This window comes from Anolis sagrei, chromosome 2 (genome assembly GCF_037176765.1).
Source record: "Anolis sagrei isolate rAnoSag1 chromosome 2, rAnoSag1.mat, whole genome shotgun sequence".
NCBI lineage: Eukaryota > Metazoa > Chordata > Lepidosauria > Squamata > Dactyloidae > Anolis > Anolis sagrei.
The window spans coordinates 142,386,731-142,408,597 of NC_090022.1; positions in this window are offsets into that span (position 1 = coordinate 142,386,731).

The window sequence follows — 21,867 nt, forward strand, 5'->3', positions numbered from 1 at the left end:
TAATAATGTACATATATTGCATTCCAATATGGTTCTCACGCAATCTGGATGTACTAGATAGTGTAGAATATTTTGGTCGAATTTTTCATGGACTCTCTCTCTCAGCATGTGTACTTATTAGCATTCAAGGTAACCACTAGATTTGCATTGACCTTTTTGCCCATATTCATTTGACCCTCAAAAGCTCTCAGCAGTTGCCAGAGCATTTAGAATTACTTCCTGCTGTTTGTTAAAAGAAAGAACATCACTGCAAAGTAGTTAAATTAAACCAAGATATATTTTACTTTGCTTTGTTTCAGATATTGATAATGGCTGCTTGCTGAAGTGCAAGTAGTTAGCATTGCAGATAGATTTTTTTAAAAATCTGTGTAGAATAAGAAGATGGTATTTTGGCCAGAAGAAAAGTGTTGGATTCAAAAGTATTTCAGATATTAAGAAACGTGGATTCATTTTCAAATATACACCCAGCACAGATCTCTCCGACCACTCATGGGAAACACGAGTGCATTTATTGCATTCTCATTTTACATTTTAACTGTGCATCATTGCTGTATAAATTGCAATGTACGAATTTGTCACCAGAAAAAAATCCTAGGGCCTCTGCAGAGTACACATTATAGCAGTATGATTCCACTTTAACTGTCATGGCTCTGTCCCATGGAATCCTGAGGTTGGCAGAGAAATTTAAGATGTCCAGTCAGGGAGCATCTGGTGCCTCTCACCAAACTACCACCACTATCAAAGTGGCATCAGAGTGCTATAATTTGTAATGTAAATAGCCCTCTGGGGAAAAATTAAAATGTGGTGAATCCGACATAACATTAGTATCCATGAGAATATTCTCAACATGCCTATTACTGTAATGAAGGCAAATAATGTCTCTCATTCAAAAAGAGACCTTCCCTCTGGGAGAGATGGGTAAGAATTTTATTTTGTTCACTTTTGAAAGCAGCTTACCAAAATTCTAAAAACTATTGACAAATATGCAGCAAAAAGCAGGAGAAGGCAAAACCAATAAATTCTCCTATCTGGCCCAAAAAGTGCTTAGTGCTTCAACATCTGGCTTTAAATCTATGTATTAAACCATATTTATGGTGCACATTTAGGGTTGTCAGATCTTTTCCCCCTTTCATCTTTAATAGTTATGTGGAGGATAAGAATAAAATGATTCATAATAGAAATAACTACTTCTAATAAATGTGGCCATTAAAGACAGTTGAAACTTCCATTCGTTTGTTTTTGTTAAAACATTTCCAAAAACTGAAACACTCTTCATCAATTTGGTGAGAAGAACTTGAGATGGTATTTTTTAAATGAATATGGTAGAAAGCAAACTAACAATTATACCTATCCCTACTATCTGGTTCCTTTGAAAACTATAGATTTCTTTTCTCTGTAGATGCTACAAAACTCAGACCTTGCATCTATAAATAAAGAGATGAGAATTTTGAATAGGTTGCAAGGCACAAACTCCACAGAGAATTTTCACAAATTCTATCCTGTTCAGCATTTTTTTAAAATAAAAAGACAATTGTTTTCAGTATTGTTAAGAGAAACCTTTTATTCTTGGAGTTGTAAGGGGTTCTAGGATGGAAAATACGCTTGGAACTTGTTAAGAGATTCATCCGGCCCTTCTTGTGTATTTGATGTTTTCACCACATGGATACCTTTGCTGCTGGGTGTGTTGATACTTGATTCTGCTCTCAGAAGAGGGCAATGTGTGTGTGTATTTCTACAATATCTATCTGAGAGCTATTCTAGTTGGAATTCATAAAAATCTTAACACTAGTCGAATCAGCAGGACTGAATTAATAAGTCATAGGCCACCAGCTTGTACAGCTGCCAAGAACAGTTTGCCAAAGATTTGAAAGGCAGTGATCACAGTCTTTCTGCAACCTCCCTTTTCTTTTAGAAAACCCATAGCCTTGTAACCTAACAACCTTCTAACCTTCTGTGGAAATAAGTCCTGAATAATTCCACAGATCTGTCAGAACAAGTATTTCTCAGAATATCCTACAGGCCTGTAGATGTGTATGTGTGAGGAATATCAAGGGGACGCAGCGGCTGACAAAGGAGAATGGCCTTCAGTCTCTCTATGGAATCATTCTTCATAAAGACCAAGGGTCAAATGTGTTGGATTTAGATAACTGGTAATGCTATCCTAATGAGCATTTATATTTGTTGTTGACAGCTTTCTTGGCTGGGATCACTGGGCTGCTGTGAGTTTTCCAGGCTGTATGGCCATGTTCCAGAAGCATTCTCTCCTGACATTTCACCCAGACCTATGGCAGGCATCCTTAGAGGTTCTGAGGTCTGATGCCTGCCATAGATGTGGGTGAAACATTAGGAGATAATGTTTCTGGAACATGGCCATACAGCCCAGAAAACTCACAGAAAGCCAGCATTTATATTGTTTTAGGCAGTAGACAATAGCAATCAATGTAATCTTTTTTTGCCTTGGTTCTACCAACAGCCACCACTCATTGAAAATCCTTGGTTTGAACTTCTAATAATCCATCTTGTAAATAAGTTACTATCTTCTAATTCCCTAAATTTGGTGGTCTGGCGGTATATACTTTGTTTTAAATGTGAATAATGCTCCCAGAAAATACTCCAAAATATTTTTTCAGCTTTGAGAACAAGGCATGGATTTCCCACCTGCCTTGTTTTAAAGGTAAAACACAAGTGGTTTTGCTGATGTCTCTGTATAATTTCAGTGGTGTAGTGAAAAATATGGTAAGAGCAAGGGGAGGGGGTGAAGACTCTGATGGGAACAATGCAGACCCCTCATCCACAGAAGTTTCCCACTTTTGCAGTGAGCAGTATTGGCTCAGGAATGCTCTATAGCTACTCACGACTAAATTTTCCCATTCACACTCTTTGTTGACTCATTGTCTGTACAAGGAAAGAGCCATCGCAACATCTGACAACCATATTTCTCCTCATTTCCACCACTACCACAACCACTATTCAGCAGTAATTTATTTTGGTGTTCTTTCCTGAGAAAAAACAAGGCAACAATGCAGTTTATTTAATGGCTTCCTTAATGGTGTCTACATACCCTTCCAATGAACCTTTTTTCCTGCCACATGATAGCCATGAAGAACATCAGTAATCACTGAATGTAAGAGAGAAAGTGAAGATATATATCAAATTTTGAATTCACATTGAATTTTAATATGATTATTGTGATTTTGTGGGCTCAGCACATCATCTTGGACAAAAACTACAGGAAAAAACATGTGAATTGTTCTCACACTAAATCATGTTTTGCTGTTGGCACCTATCCTCAGGACACTAAGTTGCTAGCAGCAGCAAATCTTGGTGAACAAAATAGTTTTAGCCTAGCTAGGGAACACAATCCTACAAAATTTAAAGAACAATTTGGCTGATAAGCTCCACCACATTATGAAATATAGTTAAAATTCTATCCTGTCTGGAAAAATGATAGGAAGAAAAGCAGCTAAATTGAAATGTACTGATGGAAACATCTACAGTCAGATACCACAGACTTCCCAAAACACAAATGAACTGGTCCTAAGCAAATCTAGCCTGAGTCCATTGTATTTTGGATATATCCTGAGGTAACATGAGATACATAGGATGGACCATCCATCTGCCTCTGTATGGGTAATGGTATCATACACACAGAGAGAATCTAGATATGTGCACATGTGTTCCTTATTTCAGCCCATGATAATAGGTATAGGGAAAATCTCAGGATTCATTAGAAAATGTGATTGTGCCCTTGAGCCTTGACTGATTAACCAGGCAAAGACAAAAACAGGAGGAGCTATTATTTTCATTTGCAAGTTGGACAACTATTCATCCATCCAGGAACTTCTTGGGAATTGGTTGGATCACATGCTAAGGACTGGCCCATTCAGAACTGAGATTTGAGGTTGGTCATGACTGCTTTCTCCCATTGATGTCAATAGATATATTGCAAGACCAAAGATCCATCTACACTATAGAATTATTGCATTTTGGCGCCGCTTTCATGGTTGTGGATCAGTGTTATGGGATTTTACAGGATCCTTAACCTTTAGCAACATATGCATTAAATTAAGCCATAGCAGTTAAAGTGGCATCTAATGATACTCATTTGACAGTGTTAATGTGCCTCAAGCCAGAAACAAACCTAAATGAGCAGGATGAAAGAAGTCTCTAATTTAGAATTTCACTAAATATATTGTCCAAGAATCTGAGTGACATTGTACAAAAATGGATGGTTTTGATCCTAAGCCTGGTTCATTTTTACATCACCTTTGAATTGAACTGGAAATAAAGTGTCTGTCCATCTCGAAAGTAATGCCCTATATTCACAATTCAAATTGGTTTGAAACTGCTTGTAACAATATAATTTCTCAACTAGCCCCAATGCTGCTAAATTATAGATTATTTCTCAATCACGCAAAGTACTCTTATTTGAACAGTGTGGTGGTGCCACTTTCTATACTGAAAGATTTATAATATCACATTGTAGGGTTGAATGGGGATTATTTTGTTATACCTGAAATCATGAGGACTAGAAGGACAGTTGTCCTACACAAGAGACTAAACTTCTCAAAAATTCATTGGCTAGGATAGATTTTTGTTCTTTTATTTTTGTTTTCTGCACGCAATAATTTTGACTCTTGATTTCTTACAGTGGCTTGAAATTTTCTAAATATTTTATGGGGAGTTGGGGAGGGTTTTTTTCTCAAAATGAGCATGACAATAAAGTAATAGCATCAGAATGGCAATTTAGTCATCATCAAGAGGCAGTGCATAGGTGTTTGTTTTAAGACACAGATTTGCATAAACTTTGCCTACTGATTGCTAAATTTGATGCCAGTCTTGCAGTCTCCAAATGCACACAGATAAACTTACTGCGGTGCCATATTGGTGCCCACATGGGCCAACTGGGCCAATACCACACTGGCCATGCTAGAACATCACCAAACCCCCAGAGTTACCACAGTTGCTCCCAGCTGGTCATTGAGCTCCATGCAATTTTCTGACTGTTGTGGTGCCACATTCTGACATCAGCAGAGGTGCTTGCATAACCAGAAAGATGGAGGGGATGTGATATCTCATCCCTTTTCCTGGTTGTGTTGGTGTCTCTGTTGATGTCAGAATGGGACACCTACAACAGCCAGAAGCTTCACATGGAGTGCTGTGGCTGGTGACACTGTGGTAACAACGCAAGCACAGTCTATGCTCTTTCTCCGTAGTGATGAGCTCATGGGAATCTACTATCCAGTGTCCTTTGGATAGCAGATTGGTCTGAATCAGAGCTAATGCTAATGCTGTTGCTCAGTCTTCCCCAAAGCTATGGGATACTCCAAAGTATCCAGCAAACTCTGGAGTATCCCCCAACTTTGTGCAAAGTAGAGCAAAGCTGGTTTACTCCTGAAGATCCCATGATACACATTGGAAGTAGGAGGAAATCATGGGAGCAGCGGGAAATGAATCTGAGGTGCAGTACATCTCTTCACAGCAAGGAGCATGTAAAAAAAAACCCCAAAAACAGGTGAACTGTGTCCCAGCTCAACCTGCCATTTGGGTACTAAGTACTGGTGGGCATTTCTAAGCACCTGTCCTGCTCCTAGTCCTTATCCTTCTTTATCACAACTTGGTTTAGATATCCCTTTAAATATAGGATATGAATGGGATGCTATATCATATTTTGCCAGCGGCACCAAAATGTCTTATCCGTGTCAATTTGTAATATTGCAAAGGCCTTTGAGCACATTAGATCACACAGTTCCCTAAAATGTTGAAGTAATTCATGAAAACACTGGTGTTACTGGAGATACTCCTTTTGGGGTGTCTTGTCTGGTAACTCCCACCAGACTCTCCTAAGCATCTATATGTTTATTTGAGAGTCAGCATGGTGTAAATGATTTGATCATTGAATTATGACTCTGGAGACCAAGATTCAAATCTACACTTGGCTATGGAAACCAATTGGATAACCCCATTCTCTTGGTCTCAGAGGAAGGCAAAGGCACTGCTCCCTCTAAACAAAATTTTCCAAGAAAACCTAATTATGTAATTGCCTTAAGGTCATCATAAGTCGGGAATTTTTTGAATGTAAGTAACAATAACATTTTATCTTTTTATTTATTTGAATATTTATGACCCCTCCCAATAGCATGATATTTCAGGGCAACATACAGGTAAAGGAGAGGAGTGTACTCATTACTCCTATTTTGGGGGTTCAGTTGGGAGATTAACTTGCCTTTTCCCCTTTTTAAAGTGGAATCTTGTTTACACTCTGCTAAGTAATAAATTGCTTTTGAGCAATATGCACTTTAAAATGTGTCAGGCCATTGATCTGTTTATCTCACAAGCACATTTGACACAGGCAAAGAGAGGTGTTGCATTGCACTTCGTTTAATAAAATATATCTGTATGTACATATTTTTTAGTTTTCCTTACATTGTATTTATATTCAAAACCTACAAAACTTTTGGAAAATGGCATTAATAACCTTTTGGAAGAACACCTTTTGGAGATGATAACTTTTTTGAAAAGTATGACCTTTCAGATGACCTCATCACACTAGAGAATTACTCCACTTTAAATCCGGTTTCTGCCTCCTGCAGAATTCTGGTGTTGGTAGTTTAGGAAGGAGCCATTAACTAAACTACACTAAACTACAAACCCCAGAATTCTATAGGACGCAGAGACCAGATTTAAAGTGGAGTAATTCTCTAGTGTGATGAAGTAGAGATAAGAGCCAAAAACCCTTTAATGTAGAATCTTCTCTTCTGGTATAGAACCAGATATTATTATGCAAGGCAATGGTTCCATTGTTAGACTGAAGGCAGATCCAGACAGGCCTTTATCCGAGGAGAATCCATGTTTTAAAAACACGGATTTTCCTGAGGGCCTGCCTAGCCTGAGAGAATGTCTGGAGGCCCTCCCCCCAAGACCTCAGACCCCTTAGAAAAGTAATGAAAACTTACCTAGCCTCCATTACAGGTTTCGGCCCACTCTCCCGGCATGTAGAAATGACTCACCAGAAGAGTGGGGGGGGGGAGCGATTTTCCTCCCTCCTCCCCCCCCCCCCCCCTCACTCTCCTGGCACGTCATTTCTACGTGCTGGGAGAGTGGGCCGAAGCCTGTAATGGAGGCCAGGTAAGTTTCCATTACTTTTCTAAGGGGTCTGGGGGCTTGGGGGGAGGGGGTGGGAATTCCCAGTTTACCAGGCTTATTTAGCTCAGTAAAGTGTGGGAATACTGTCTGGACTACAGTATTCTGCAGTCCAGAACCAGAAATAGTGGGTTTATCCCTTGCCTTCCAAGAAAGCACGGAATAAACCCACTATCTAATTAATTCGCTACAAACCAGGGTTTTCCTCAGCATTTCATCAGTGGATTTTTAACTTATATTTTAACTGTATACCTCATTGTATGCCATTTAACAGTGTTTTATCTCTTGTTTTAATGATGTTGTATCCTGCCTTGAGCCACAGGAAGAGGTGGATATTATTATTATTAGTATTATTACTATTACATAAATCATATAAGCCCAAGAATATTTGTTCAAGTTCTAGAGGGCTAACTATAATGTTTGATCCATGTCCTGTGTGCCATTGGTATAGTGAAGGAAGAGAAGATGAAACAAAGAATTACTTTTCATATGCCATGATCCTGTTTTCGATTGTTTAAATTAAGTTCCTTTGGGAGAACTAGTGTTTTCATTAGAACTAAGGATAGTCTTGCATCTTCCGGCAAATTTTGCAGAATTGCTGCGTTAGTCAAATGTGACTTGAATGTAGAAGTCATTATGATTATATACTCCTCTAATGGACCTGTTAGCTTTGGACTAATTAATGCTAAGAACACACAGATAAGAGCGCTGAGAGATTTTGAACCTTCAGATGAAGCACCAAGATAAATGAGCAGCAAAAGTAATGCCAATAAATAACAGGCAATTGTGCTTAGGAGAGTCAGGTGGGAGTTTCATAGCAAAATGGGAGCAAACTCCCATTTTATTACAATCCACATACCTGTCATCTGAGAAGATTTTTTGTGGTTATTTCAAAAAACCCTGAAAGTGCAGAAAAAGTAAAGATGATATTGTGAAAGTACAGAATAAGTAAATATGATAACTTAATGGAGTTAAAGTTTATGTTTCCCCTATTATTAGAAAGGGAAGACCTTAAGGAGGTCACTGAGCTGGAGTCTTGTACTTTTCTGCCTCTTTCTCTAGATGCCCACCCAGCTAGTTGCTCATGCTGATAGAGCAGCATGTAGGACACTGATTTTGTATTAATGAAGGCTATGATGATGATGATGATGATGATGATGATGTATACCCCCGCCACCGTCTCCCCAAGGAACTCGGAGCGGCTTACATGGGGCCAAGCCCGACAACACATCAATAAACAAAAAAGCAATAAACAAAAAACAATACAGTTAAAATAAGTCACATATAAACAATAAAACACAAGGATTTAAAAACCTATGTCCAGGCCAAATGTAATAGTTTAAGATTAAAAAATAAACACTGGGAATGAACAAAGGTAGGATATATCTGGTAGGAGGGTTTTGAAAGAAGTGCTTCTGAGGACTTTTTGCTGGAAATTGTTTCCTTTTCCGGGAAGGCACACTGGAACAGTATATACAGGCTTACATCTCACCACAGTAACTTGTTTCTATAGACTGTAGTTTAGACATACCACCTCATCTTTGCAGCACTTTGGGGACAGGGTCTGCCAAGCACCATCACAAAATGATCTTAACAGATTAGAGAGTTTGTCCAAAACTAACAGTGACAAATGCAAGATACTCCACTTAGGCAGAAAAAAATGAAATGCGAAGACACAGAATTAGGGGATGCGTGACTCAAGAGCAGTACGTGTGGAAAAGACCTTGGGGTCCTCATGGACCACAAGTTAAACATGAGCCAACAATGTGATGAGGCCAAAAGCCAATGGGATTTTGGCCTACATCAATAGGAGGATAGTGCCTAGATCCAGGAAAGTCATGCTACCCCTCTATTTTGCCTTGGTTAGACCACACCTGGAATATTGTGCCCAATTCTGGGAACCACAATTGAAGAGAGATATTGACAAGCTGGAAAGTGTCCAGAGGAGGGTAACTAAAATGATCAAGTGTCTGAAGAACAAGCACTGTGAGGAGCGGTATTGGGAGCTGGGCATGTTTAGCCTGAAAGAGAGAAGGCTGAGAGGAGACATGATAGCCATGTATAAATACATGAGAGGAAGTCATTGGGAGGAGGGAGCAAGCTTGTTTTCTGCTGCCCTGGAAACTAGGACAATGGCTTCAAACTACATGAAAGGAGATTCCACCTGAACATTAGGAAGAACTTCCTGACTGTGAAAGCCGTTCAGCAGTGGAACTCTCTGCCCCGGAGTGTGGTGGAGGCTCCTTCTTTGGAGGCTTTTAAGCAGAGGCTGGATGGCCATCTGTTGGGGTGCTCTGTATTCAATTTTCCTGTTTCTTGGCAGGGGGTTGAACTGGATGGCTCATGAGGTCTCTTCCAACTCTATGATTCTGTGACGCTTGGCAGGCCCCAACCCATTTTTGGGCCCTTTCTTCCATGTAATAGGGGAAAGGGCAATGAGGCAACATGCATTGTCAGCCTTTTCCCCATCTGATGGGGACAGGGACAGGTGGGAAGGAGGGAGGGTGTGTGGGGTGCCGTGCAGTTTTACCAGCAATTGCTGGCAAAACAGCACAAAAAGCAAGTTAGTGTGAAGAGGTCCTCTGTCCTGGCCATGAATTCCAGTATTTCTGGCTGGATCTACATTGCCATATAATCCAGTATCTGATCCCAGATCATCTGCTTTGAATTAAATTATATAGATCTCATCAAATGTGCAGGGGAAAGTGGGCGATAGCGAAGGACAACAGAGAAAATCATTTTACTCTGTTCTCTCCTATTGAGGTCTGTCTTCTGCCATCCCACGTTCTTTACTTGTTCAAATCTGCCATTCCCTCACATTTCTCTGCTTTGTGCCACTAGGAGTAGGAAGGAGAGGAGAACGGAGAGAAAGAGAAAGGAAAGGGGGGGACGTTCACCCAGGCTGCTTCTTTAACGCAGCTTTCCAGGGGAAAGGAAGGGGGACATTCGCCCAGGCTGCTTTTTTAACATGGCTTCCCAGGCTTGAGCAGAGGCCAGGGAAGAAAAGCAGGGAAATATTGAATTGAATAATTTCTGACTCACTTACTGCTTCTTAACAGAAACAGGGGTAAAATCTTCAGAAGGGCAAAGGGACTTCTGGTTTTCTTGAAAACTTCGAAATCGCTTCAAAAAGCAAATCTTTCCTAATTTATTCCGAATTATGAAGATTCTGACCAAACCTAAACATGCCTATTGTTTAGGAATGGGAGATGCTGTATTTAACTATACATCCATTAGAAAAAAGAAACAATATGTTCTCCTGTGAATCCAGTCACCATAAGGGATGCTAGATTGAGACTCCTCTGCTTTCATTGTTGTCCAATGTTGGTTTTTGTTGACAAACTATTGGTAATATCTTTATTTTACAGGGTTCGGTACATCTCCCTGGCAGGGCACTTAAAATTCCTTTCCTACCTTCAGCATGAGGGTGGGGAAGTACTTTGCTCCCTTCTGGCGAAGGGAAGACAAAGAGTTAAAAGTCCCAGCAGGGGCTTGTTGTGGGCGGGGCCCAGGTGAATTGAGCTCAGCCCACCTCACTTGGCCTTAGTCAGTTGAAGAGGAAAGACGTGCTGCTGCTCTGCTCCAGTCCCTGGCCACGTGAGTATTGGGGGGGTGGGGAGGCCCAGGCCAGCAAGGAGCTGGATCTACCTCTCCCACCCTCACTTGTGGAGGACTTAGGGGCTGGGGTTCACGAAGTTATTAGCTTGTAGCATTATTTCTTTGTTCTGTTTTCTTAAGTTCCTCATGTTGGGAAAGGGGCCGTTGGCCCTCCTTTGTGTGTGATGCTATCCTTTGTTCCCAGGCTTTGTGCCCTTCAAGGAGGGTGCAGGCCTGGTGCCCTTCCCTGCTTTTCTGTTTCTAGGCAGGGGTTGGGGCTCCACAGGGCATGGTAGGAGCTGAGCTGCTTTTCAGCCAGCAAGCTATTACATTTAGCAGGATGCTTTTGTCTTAACAGTCAATAGCTGCTCCAATAGTTGCAAAATAAAGGGAGTTAAATACCTTTGTTGTACTGGACATTTGGTGAAATGTTCTGTTGGGGGGTATGATTTTCGCTGTTGGTTTCATTGCTTTTCAAGAACATCCTAAAGTGAAAGGAGGGTGATTAATTGGTGATCCTGCAATGTTTAATTTGTAACTCCTGTAAGGTTAGGCCATTTCGCCTCCCTGTCCCCCCCCCCCCCATTTTTGTTTGGAAAGGGAATTAGGATCCTTCTCTTTCCTCTTCCTGGCCTGGGCTTTGTGGTTTTGGCTGCGGAGGCATGAGCAGGCTAGTAAGATGGGTTTAATGTAATGTGGCCACTAAGCTATTATCGCTGCAGGGCTTTGCTTTCCTTTATCAGCAGGCAGTTTGGAGATAGAGCCTCGTGCTGCAGGCCTAAGTAGACACTTGCCACTAATCTGTGGCGGTAAAACAAACCCTCATGAGGGGGGATGAGCGTTATACCCGTTACCTGATAGAGTCACCACAGGAGCAACATGTGGGTTGCATCCGGGAATTATGGTGTCTCGCCCTTGTCGGAGGATGACGTGGTCAGGCGGGGCCACCGCCTCATCTGATTAATAACAAATTCAAGTTCAAATTCATGTTCAAGTTCACTGTCAAGTTCAAATTCATGTCAAGTCTATGTTGATTGATAAATTGGATTGGATGATCACACAGAGATTGATTGGTAACATATAATAAAAGTTGCCCATAGTTAACCCACAGCATGGTCTTGTCTGGTGATTTCGCCGGTTGGAGAGCAATTCCTTTCCTACCTTCAGCATGAGGGTGGGGAAGTACTTTGCTCCCTTCTGGCGAAGGGAAGACAAAGAGTTAAAAGTCCCAGCAGGGGCTTGTTGTGGGCGGGGCCCAGGTGAATTGAGCTCAGCCCACCTCACTTGGCCTTAGTCAGTTGACCCACCCACCCGCCACCGCTGCAGTGTACTTATCAAGGGTCGCCGTTAGGGGCCGGGTAGGAATTTTTCCCCCTCATATTCTGGGGGGTTTTTTCGCCTACCCTACACTGCGCATTTTCGGCAAATTGGGTTGAGGGGGGTCTTAAATAGGCATCAAATTTATGGCAGGCACATGCAGGTACTGGTGTGCACCACAGGAAGGGGGAGTACGCTACAGTCTCTACCTGTTACCTGAAGAGTTCCCTCAGGAGCAACATGTGGGTTGCATCCGGGAATTATGGTGTCTCGCCCTTGTCGGAGGATGACGTGGTCAGGCGGGGCCACCGCCTCATCTGATTAATAACAAATTCAAGTTCAAATTCATGTTCAAGTTCACTGTCAAGTTCAAATTCATGTCAAGTCTATGTTGATTGATAAATTGGATTGGATGATCACACAGAGATTGATTGGTAACATATAATAAAAGTTGCCCATAGTTAACCCACAGCATGGTCTTGTCTGGTGATTTCGCCGGTTGGAGAGCAAAAGATCTGCAGCAGGTTTTCTCAAAGGAAAAGGGAAAAGTAGAAGAGGTAGAATCTTTAGGTTGGCTTTTATGTCATGTAATAATGTACAGTTACATCACCGTTGGTGAGCACACCATTTTTTTTTTGTCCAGGCATTTTCTTTCTGTGGAGATGAAATAAACAAAGAAAGGAACAGTTAATGGCAAAATAAAATCTGGCCCATATTTTGCAGAGCTGGCGACGTTGGCATTCTGCTGCTTAAACATGGAAACCATTATTAGATTCTGCTCTCAGCTACTGTACCATTTCTTCTCAGCATAACTCTCTTGCACAAAAACAACGCACAATCAACTGAAATCAACTACCAGGTAACAGTTGATGTACCATATGTCCAGCTGCAAGAGTCCTGTAAATGTGTAATCAATGCTCGTTGTATGGAAACAACTTTTTATTTTAAAAAGTAAATTATACACAACTAGTTTATGACTTTGCTTAACTGACAACTGAATCTGCTCTACAGCTGGAAACAGTACCTGAAAGGTGCTATTTAACTATACCCAGAGCACATTATATCTTCCATGGGCTGAAGCCAAAAGCATATCTTGTTTGTAAGGCTTTACAAGTGTCTCCAATAATACACATAAAGGAATTTTAAGATTTGAGGGTTCCCTCCCTCCTTTTCCCCCTCCTTCCTCCCTCCCTCCTTAGAAAACTAGTAACATTTTTAAAATTCAACATCCAGACTTACAGTCTTTTTAAAATTCAGGTTTTTGAAACACTGAGAAATTTGTCAGAGTAATTCTATACGTGTTTACTTAGAGGAAGAGCCCCCAGTGGTGCAGCAGGTTAAACCACTGAGCTGCTGAACTTGCTAACCAAAAGGTTGCAAGTTCCAATCTGGGGAGTGGGGTGAGCTCTCGCTGTTAGCCCCAACTTCTGCCACCTAGCAGTTCAAAAACATGAGTAGATCAGTAAGTACCACTCCGGCAGCAAGGTAACAATGTTCCATGCTGGCCACATGACCTTGGAGGTGTCTACGGACAACCCTGGCTGTTCAACTTAGAAATGGAGATGAGCACCAACCCCCAGAGTCAGACACAACTGGACGTAATGTCAGGGGAAAACGTTTGACTTTACCTTTACTTACTTAGAGGAAAAATTCTGAGTTCATGGGAGCCTATAGACAATTGTAGCCATACTCTGAAATGCCAACTTGAATTTTGGAACTGGCAGGTGCTTCTATTTCACCTCACAGGAATGTTCTAAGGATAAAATAATAATGTTTTTAGGACAGGAGAAAGCATTGACAACATCCCATGATCCTATTTCATGAGTATACGCGCATGCACACACACACACACACACACACACACACACTTTTATTAGAAGACATGAATAAAAAAGGCAACACATTTTCCACCACTGGACTAGGAAGACATCAGGAGACATAAGTAATAGCATAAACATGTCACCTAAAAGATTTGTCCTGCACCAGCCATCTATAACTACTGGCTTCATTGTGTCTTGACTCTAGAATTTCACAAAGGATAAGTAATGGCCTTTTGTTGATTCGATTATGGCAGCCATCCTGTCATATATTTCATTTCCACTGTTAAATAACCCTTTGTACAATGTTTAACAATCTCTGGCTTTAAACCAACTATGCTTAGAGGAAATATTGTTAAGAGCTCAAAAAGAGAAATTCTATTGAAAGCCACATCCTTATACAGCAGGCAACATTAAAAAAAATAAAGCTGAAAAGCTGAAAAGCTGAAAATTCAACAAGAGACAAGGCTGGAATATTTCAGGTGACATGGCCATCCCTAAAGATGTTCCAGCTTTTCTGGAAGCTGGGTTCTGGTTTGGTTAAGTCTTCATCACTGATGCTCAAACTTGTCAGAACGACTCCCTCTCACATCCGTAGTAACCTACGGATATGAGAGCTGGACCATAAGGAAGGCTGAGCAAAGGAAGATAGATGCTTTTGAACTGTGGTGCTGGAGGAAAGTTCTGAGAGTGCCTTGGAGATCAAACCAGTGAATACTTCAGGAAATAAAGCCTGACTGCTCATTGGAGAAAAGGATATTAGAGGCAAAGATGAAATATTTTGGCCACATAATGAGAAGACAGGAAAGCTTAGAGAAGACAATGATGCTGGGGGAAATGGAAGAAAAAAAGAATAGAGGCCGATCAAGGCCAAGATAGATGGATGGTATCCTCGAAGTGACTGGCTACTCTGAAGGAGCTGGGGGTGATGACGGCCGTCAGGGAGCTCTAGCATGGGCTGGTCCATGAGGTCACAAAGAGTTGGAAGCGACTGGATGAATAAACAACAACAACAACAACAACACCTCTACTAACTGATTTCTACATAACTCTCAGGAGATATGGAAGCAGTTCAACATTGGGATGGTACCCAAATAGATTTCCAACACTCATTGGCACAGTGCAGCCAGATAGTGGTGAGCTGCACATGGCCAGCACTGCATTCTGAAAGGGAAAAAATAGAGCAACCATCCAATACATTACAAAGTTATCACCAATGTAAACTTACGCATGTGAGCTTGCACTTAGATCTTGCATATAACTATAAATAATTTCAAAAGTTCCCTAGGACAGATGCTGACAGTTTTAATATGTTTTGGGGCATATTTTCAAACATATTTTGTTTGGACAAAAAAAAAAAACCTTTTATGTAAAATGAAAATAAAAGAAAAAATATCCACCCATCCTTTTTCTATATTCTGTCTTTCACATAGTTGGCAATCCAAGGCAGTTAAAAAGGTAAAACGAGATTCTAAAAACCTGATGACAACTGAAATTAGCTATTATGTACAAACACACATAATTTAGAGCATCATAAAATCATATAAAAGGCATAGCCATCAAAACAGGAGTGCAGAACACAAACAAAAAACCCTGCTGCATGGTTATATTCTGCACAGAATATTGTGAATATGGCATGCATCCTGTTGATTAAAAAAAACAGCTTAAAAAAAAACCATAACAAAGAGAATTAAAGCCTCTGGAATGAAAAAGTCCTTTGCGCCAAACAATGTTTTAAACAAAAAATTCAAACACGCATGCACACATTTTCTAAGTTGAGCATTTTCCTGTGGTAGAGTCTCCTTCTTTGCAGATTTTTAAACAAGACTGGATACCATCTCTTGGGAATGTGTTGACAGTGTATTCCTGTGTTGCAGAAAGAGGTTGGATTGGGTGGTCTCTTCCAACTCCTTGGTTCTATGCATTGAGACACCTTTTGTCATCAAGGATGAAAGTGTGAGCATGGTTGCATAAGCATAGGGAGAAAATTAGCTTGTTCACAGGTCCAGAAACTGCATTACCTGAAAGTGTAGGTAGCAGTAGGAAATGGCTACAGTAGCCAAGTGGACACTAGGGAAGAATTAATAGCTGTGGGTTCTAGTAGCTGCCTTTCTGAGTGCTTACAGCAAGGATTGCTCCACTATGATTTCATCCTCTGATTCCTGCAGCTCTTAACACATTTGAGGAGCAAGCCTGGTCATTGTTTCTAGTGAGTTTTCATCTAATTTATAAAGGTTACTTTTGTGTACAGGAACTTCAGATACCTCTTTCAGCATGGCCAGTGACAATTTTGGACAATTCTAGAAGTTGCCTTCCCCCTTAAAATTTCCCAAACTCTTTTCTAAACAAGATTTGCACATCTTCATAAATGCCATTTTCTTGAGCAGAAATGAATCATTTGGCCCTTATTCTACTCACTGTGAGAAAACTGCAGTTTTCAACTACTGTTTACTATTTCAGATGTTATTTATATTAATGTATATTGATAGTGTTATGTTTTACTGTTTTCATCTTTGAATATGTTTAATGTTCTCCCCTTTAGTGAAAAGTGGACTATAACTAAATGTTAATTTTTATTATTTACAAAATGCATTCTTGGAAGCTTTCTCTGAACACAAATATTTTTTGTACAGAAATTGTCTGTGCAAATCCAATTTCTGTACTTCAAGCTTGCTTTCTGCACACAGAAAATGTGTATTTCATACAGAATGAGTGCAGAACCATGATGATTCTTTGTATCCAGTAATATTTTGACAGGGTTTCACATCACCCAGGGGACTCGTGTTTTATCTATCATTCAAATATATTTGCCTATTGTTTCCATCTCTGCTCTCAACACTGTATTGATCTTTAGGTTTCAGTCTAACCATCCACATCTGACTGCTAAGTGTCCACTTGAAATCCACCAAGGAAGAAGAGTCTATATGAACCTGCCTCTCCGTATCATTCAGATGCACAGTCATTTCTAGAGTCTGGAAGTTACATTTAAGCAGCCCTAGTTTTATTTGGTCACTGTCATTTTTCAATAGACTATAGAAAGACATCCAAAGGAGAAGGAATTGGCAAAGGGCTTGATTTCCTTTAGAGCAACAAAGAGGTGAGTCTCCTACTCTACTTTGCTTTCTGATATATAAAAAAAGTCCAGTTCCATCAGTACTAGGACTCTTCTATGTTAACATTGCTTATTTTCCTGGGAAAATATAACACACCAATGTGCACCCACCAATGCAAAATACATCAAAGAAGGCAAGCATTATTATTTTATACTTTGTAGAAGCTCATTTTTCTGAAAGATAAAAACCATTCCTAGCCACTTCTCTGATAAGAGCCTTGCCAAATGGTACAAGATATGAGAATAAAACTAAAACCTGATATTCAGGATGTAGCATGACTTTTTACTATGTCCTTTACTCATCTATGGTCATTTTTAATGACAAAAAATGAGAATCTGTCTTGGCACCAATCAACAACTCAACTTCCAGCTATCATGAGGATTTGGTAACTCAGCCTATATCACAGCAGGAACCTATATAGTACATATGGTTCTAAAAGAACTGTGGCGATTATACATTCCAGTAGTTCATAACATCCTAAGGACCTAGACCTTGTAGCTGCTTATTGTGAAAAGGTTTTTTCCCCTAATATTCAGTTCAAAGTTATCCAGTTCAAAGTTGATCCAGGCAGCAGGCTCATTTGGATGTAAGAGAAAGAAAAATGAAGGATACAGTATCATCAGTATCTTATTTGCAACACAAGTTTTTAACTGAGTATCCACAGTGGTCCTGGAGCATGCTGTAACATGATTTCCAAAACATCAACACATAATTTCAACAATGTTCTGTGACCAGTTTGAAAGCAATGAGTGAAATGCTCATAACAAGGTGCCTCAATTGCAGAAATCACAGCAGTGGGCCAGAAGGTAAACATGGTCCAGAAAGAAAAGCATCAAATGCAAATAAAAAAAAGAATAATGGGGCTCCAATGCATTGGTACCTCCCCGGAAGATCTGTCACAGCAACCAAGGTCATCTCCATGCCAAAACCAGTCTTACAACCAAATGGGCATGAATTGAGACAAAGGACAACTTAACTGAAATAAGGAATAGATGGAAAACCTAATGGTTGAAAGCTGGTTGAAAGGTGATATCTGGACAAAAGCAAAGGAACCCACATTGGGCCAGAAACACCTTTCCCACCCTCAGCATGGGGGTGGGGAAGCACTTTGCTCCCTTCCGATGAAGGGAAGACAAAGAGTCAAGTCCCAGCAAGGACTTGTTGTGGGCAGGGCCTAGGTGAATTGAGCCTAGCCCGACTCACTTGGCCTGAAGAAGTTGACTCACCCACCCACCACTGCTGCAGTGTACTTGTCAAGGGTCACCGTTAGGGGCCGGGTAGGAATCCCCCCCCCCAATGTTCTGGGAGGGTTTTTTGCCTACCCTACACTGCACATTTTGGGCAAATTGGGTTGAGGGGGTCTTAAATAGGCATCAAACGTATGGCAGGCACATGAAGGTACTGGTGTGCACCATAGGAAAGGGGAGTATGCTACAATCTCTACCCGTTACCTGGAGAGATCCCATGGGAGCAACATGTGGGTTGCATCTGGGAATTATGGTGTCTCGCCCTTGACGGAGGATGACATAGTCATGCGGGGCCACCACCTCATCTGATTAATAACAAACTTAAGTTCAAATTCATGTTCAAGTTTATGCTGATTTATAAATTGGATTGGATGATTACACAGAGATTGATTGGTAACATATAATAAAAGTTTCTGATAGTTAACCCACAACATTGTGTTGTCTGGTGATTTCGTTGGTTGGAAAGCAAAGATAGATGCAGAAGCAAATGGAAAGAGAAGTTTGGGATTATTGTTGATCATAAATAGAGCATGGGCCAGAAATACGATGCTGCAGTAAAGAAAATGGATGCTATTTTATCTTGCATTATGAAAAACATAGTTTTCAAATCAAGGGAAATAATGTCTCCTCTATATTCTGTGTTTGTAAGGCATAATACTGTATTCAGTTTTGGGCATCTCTTTCTAAAAAGGATATAGAAAAGCTGGAGAAAAATTAGGAAAAGGTAACAAGGTTGATAAGAAGTATGAAGAACAAAACATACAGTATGAAGAAATTTTGAAGGACCTGGGCATGTTCATCTCATTAAAGAGAAGACTGGTAATTGGGGGTTACAAGGGGAACTGGAGTTTGGTCGAAAAGACACTTAAGTTATGTAGAATCAGAGAATCATAGAATCATAGAATCAAAGAGTTGGAAGAGATGTCAGGGGCCATCCAGTCCAACCCCCTGCCAAGAAGCAGGAATATTGCATTCAAATCACCCCTGACAGATGGCCATCCAGCCTCTGTTTAAAAGCTTCCAAAGAAGGAGCCTCCACCACACTCCGGGGCAGAGAGTTCCACTGCTGAACGGCTCTCACAGTCAGGAAGTTCTTCCTCATGTTCAGATGGAATCTCCTCTCTTGTAGTTTGAAGCCATTGTTCCGCGTCCTAGTCTCCAGGGAAGCAGAAAACAAGCTTTCTCCCTCCTCCCTTTTGCTTCCTCTCACATATTTATACATGGCTATCATATCCCCTCTCAGCCTTCTCTTCTTCAGGCTAAACATGCCCAGCTCCTTAAGCCGCTCCTCATAGGGCTTGTTCTCCAGACCTTTTATCATTTTAGTCGCTCTCCTCTGGACACATTCCAGCTTGTCAATATCTCTCTTGAATTGTGGTGCCCAGAACTGGACACCATATTCCAGATGTGGTCTAACCAAAACAGAATAGAGGGGTAGCATTACTTCCTTAGATTAGACACTATGCTCCTATTGATGCAGGCCAAAATCCCATTGGCTTTTTTTTGCTGCCACATCACATTGTTGGCTCATGTTTAACTTGTTGTCCACAAGGACTCCAAGACCTTTTTCACACGTACTGCTCTCGAGCCAGGCATCCCTCATTCTGTATCTTTGCATTTCGTTTTTCCTGCCAAAGTGGAGTATCTTGCATTTGTCACTGTTGAACTTCATTTTGTTAGTTTTGGCCCATCTCTCTAATCTGTCAAGATCGTTTTGAATCCTGCTCCTGTCCTCTGGACTATTGGCTATCCCTCCCAATTTGGTGTCGTCTGCAAACTTGATGATCCTGCCTTCTAACCCTTTATCTAAGTCATTAATAAAGATGTTGAACAGGACCGGGCCCAGGACGGAACCCTGCGGCACTCCACTTGTCACTTCTTTCCAAGATGAAGAGGAAGCATTAGTGAGCACCCTCTGGGTTCGTCCATTTAACCAATTACAGATCCACCTCACCGTAGTTTTGCCTAGCCCACATTGGACTAGTTTCCTTGCCAGAAGGTCATGGGGGACCTTGTCGAAGGCCTTACTGAAATCCAGGTACGCTACATCCACGGCATTTCCCGCATCTACCCAGCTTGTAACTCTATCGAAAAAAGAGATCAGATTAGTCTGGCATGACTTGTTTTTGATAAATCCATGTTGACTATTAGCAATGACTGCATTTGTTTCTAAGTGTTTGCAGACCGCTTCCTTAACAATCTTTTCCAGAATCTTGCCTGGTATTGATGTGAGGCTGACCGGACGGTAGTTGTTTGGGTCGTCCTTTTTTCCCTTCTTGAAGATTGGGACCACATTGGCCCTCCTCCAATCTGCTGGAACTTCTCCCGTTCTCCAAGAACTCTCAAAGATGATTGCCAATGGTTCCGAAATGACTTCCGCTAGTTCCTTCAATACTCTTGGGTGTAGCTGATCTGGCCCTGGGGACTTGAACTCATTAAGAGCAGCCAGGTATTCCTGTACGACTTGTTTCCCAATTTGGAGTTGGATGTCCTCAAATCCCTCATCCACTCCATCTTGCTGAGGTTGAAGATGACTTTCTTTTTGTGAGAAGACCGAGGCAAAGAAGGTATTTAGTAGTTCTGCCTTTTCCCTATGTATTTAGAACTGCATTATTATTTTCTATAGAAAATGCTGCTTCCTGCCAGAAAAATACTGTTTTCTGTTCAAAGCAACTATGTATATGTGTAACTGTTTTCTGCAAGAAAATATTTCTGTGCCTAAAATGCTGTGTGGATTTCATGCAGAAGTCCCCAGTTCTGAATAAACAGTGATGAGTGTATTGTTTTAGAAGACTTTTTCTCAGCAGGATGAAAAATGCTAAAATTACTCGTTGCTTCCTTCAATAAGGAAATTAGAAAAGGATTATATCTCTAATCCAGGCATGCCAGTTCCCCTCATTGCTGCATACACTGAGAGAAGAGTGGGATAAAAGGACTCTTTTATGTTTTGTCCTTTGGAAGCAAAGGGTTATTCCCTATAGGCAAACAGAGATGGAGAAAATGCCTTTTACTCTGGGGACACATACAATTCCATTGATGCATTATGCATGGACTCTGAAAAATGCATGCATATTTCCAGTTAACCGGGTCAAATTAATAGTGTGTAGCATATCTGTCTATACACACACACACACACACACATATATATACACACACACATTTCAAAATGCTATTGTCTGTATGTAATTTACTAGTAAAAGATTTCCATCAGAAAGGCAAAAAAGACAGCATAGAGCTGCTATGTGTTGGAGGACTGTCTGGAACAGGTGCAAGGATGGCTAACCCACTGACACTCCTCTGAAAAAAACAAAATCAAGTGCATCTAAATCGCCAATCTAACTTTATTAGGACACAATGGCAAATTATGCTGCATTTTGCCTCTATAATGAGACAGTGCAACAGATGGTGGAGATTTACTGGAACAGTATCATTTCTGGAAAAATGCAAGTTTTATAAATTTCCAGTTGAGGACTCTCATGAGGGGGGTGAAATATGTGGCTTTCCCCCACCCCAACTTCCCAAGGAAATAAATGAATTTTATGCTGGGTTTTGCAAATCTCTCTTTAAAATTAAAAGCCTGGTTTTCTTCATATGCTACAGAGACTACTTCAGGCCCACAGACAAGATCATGCT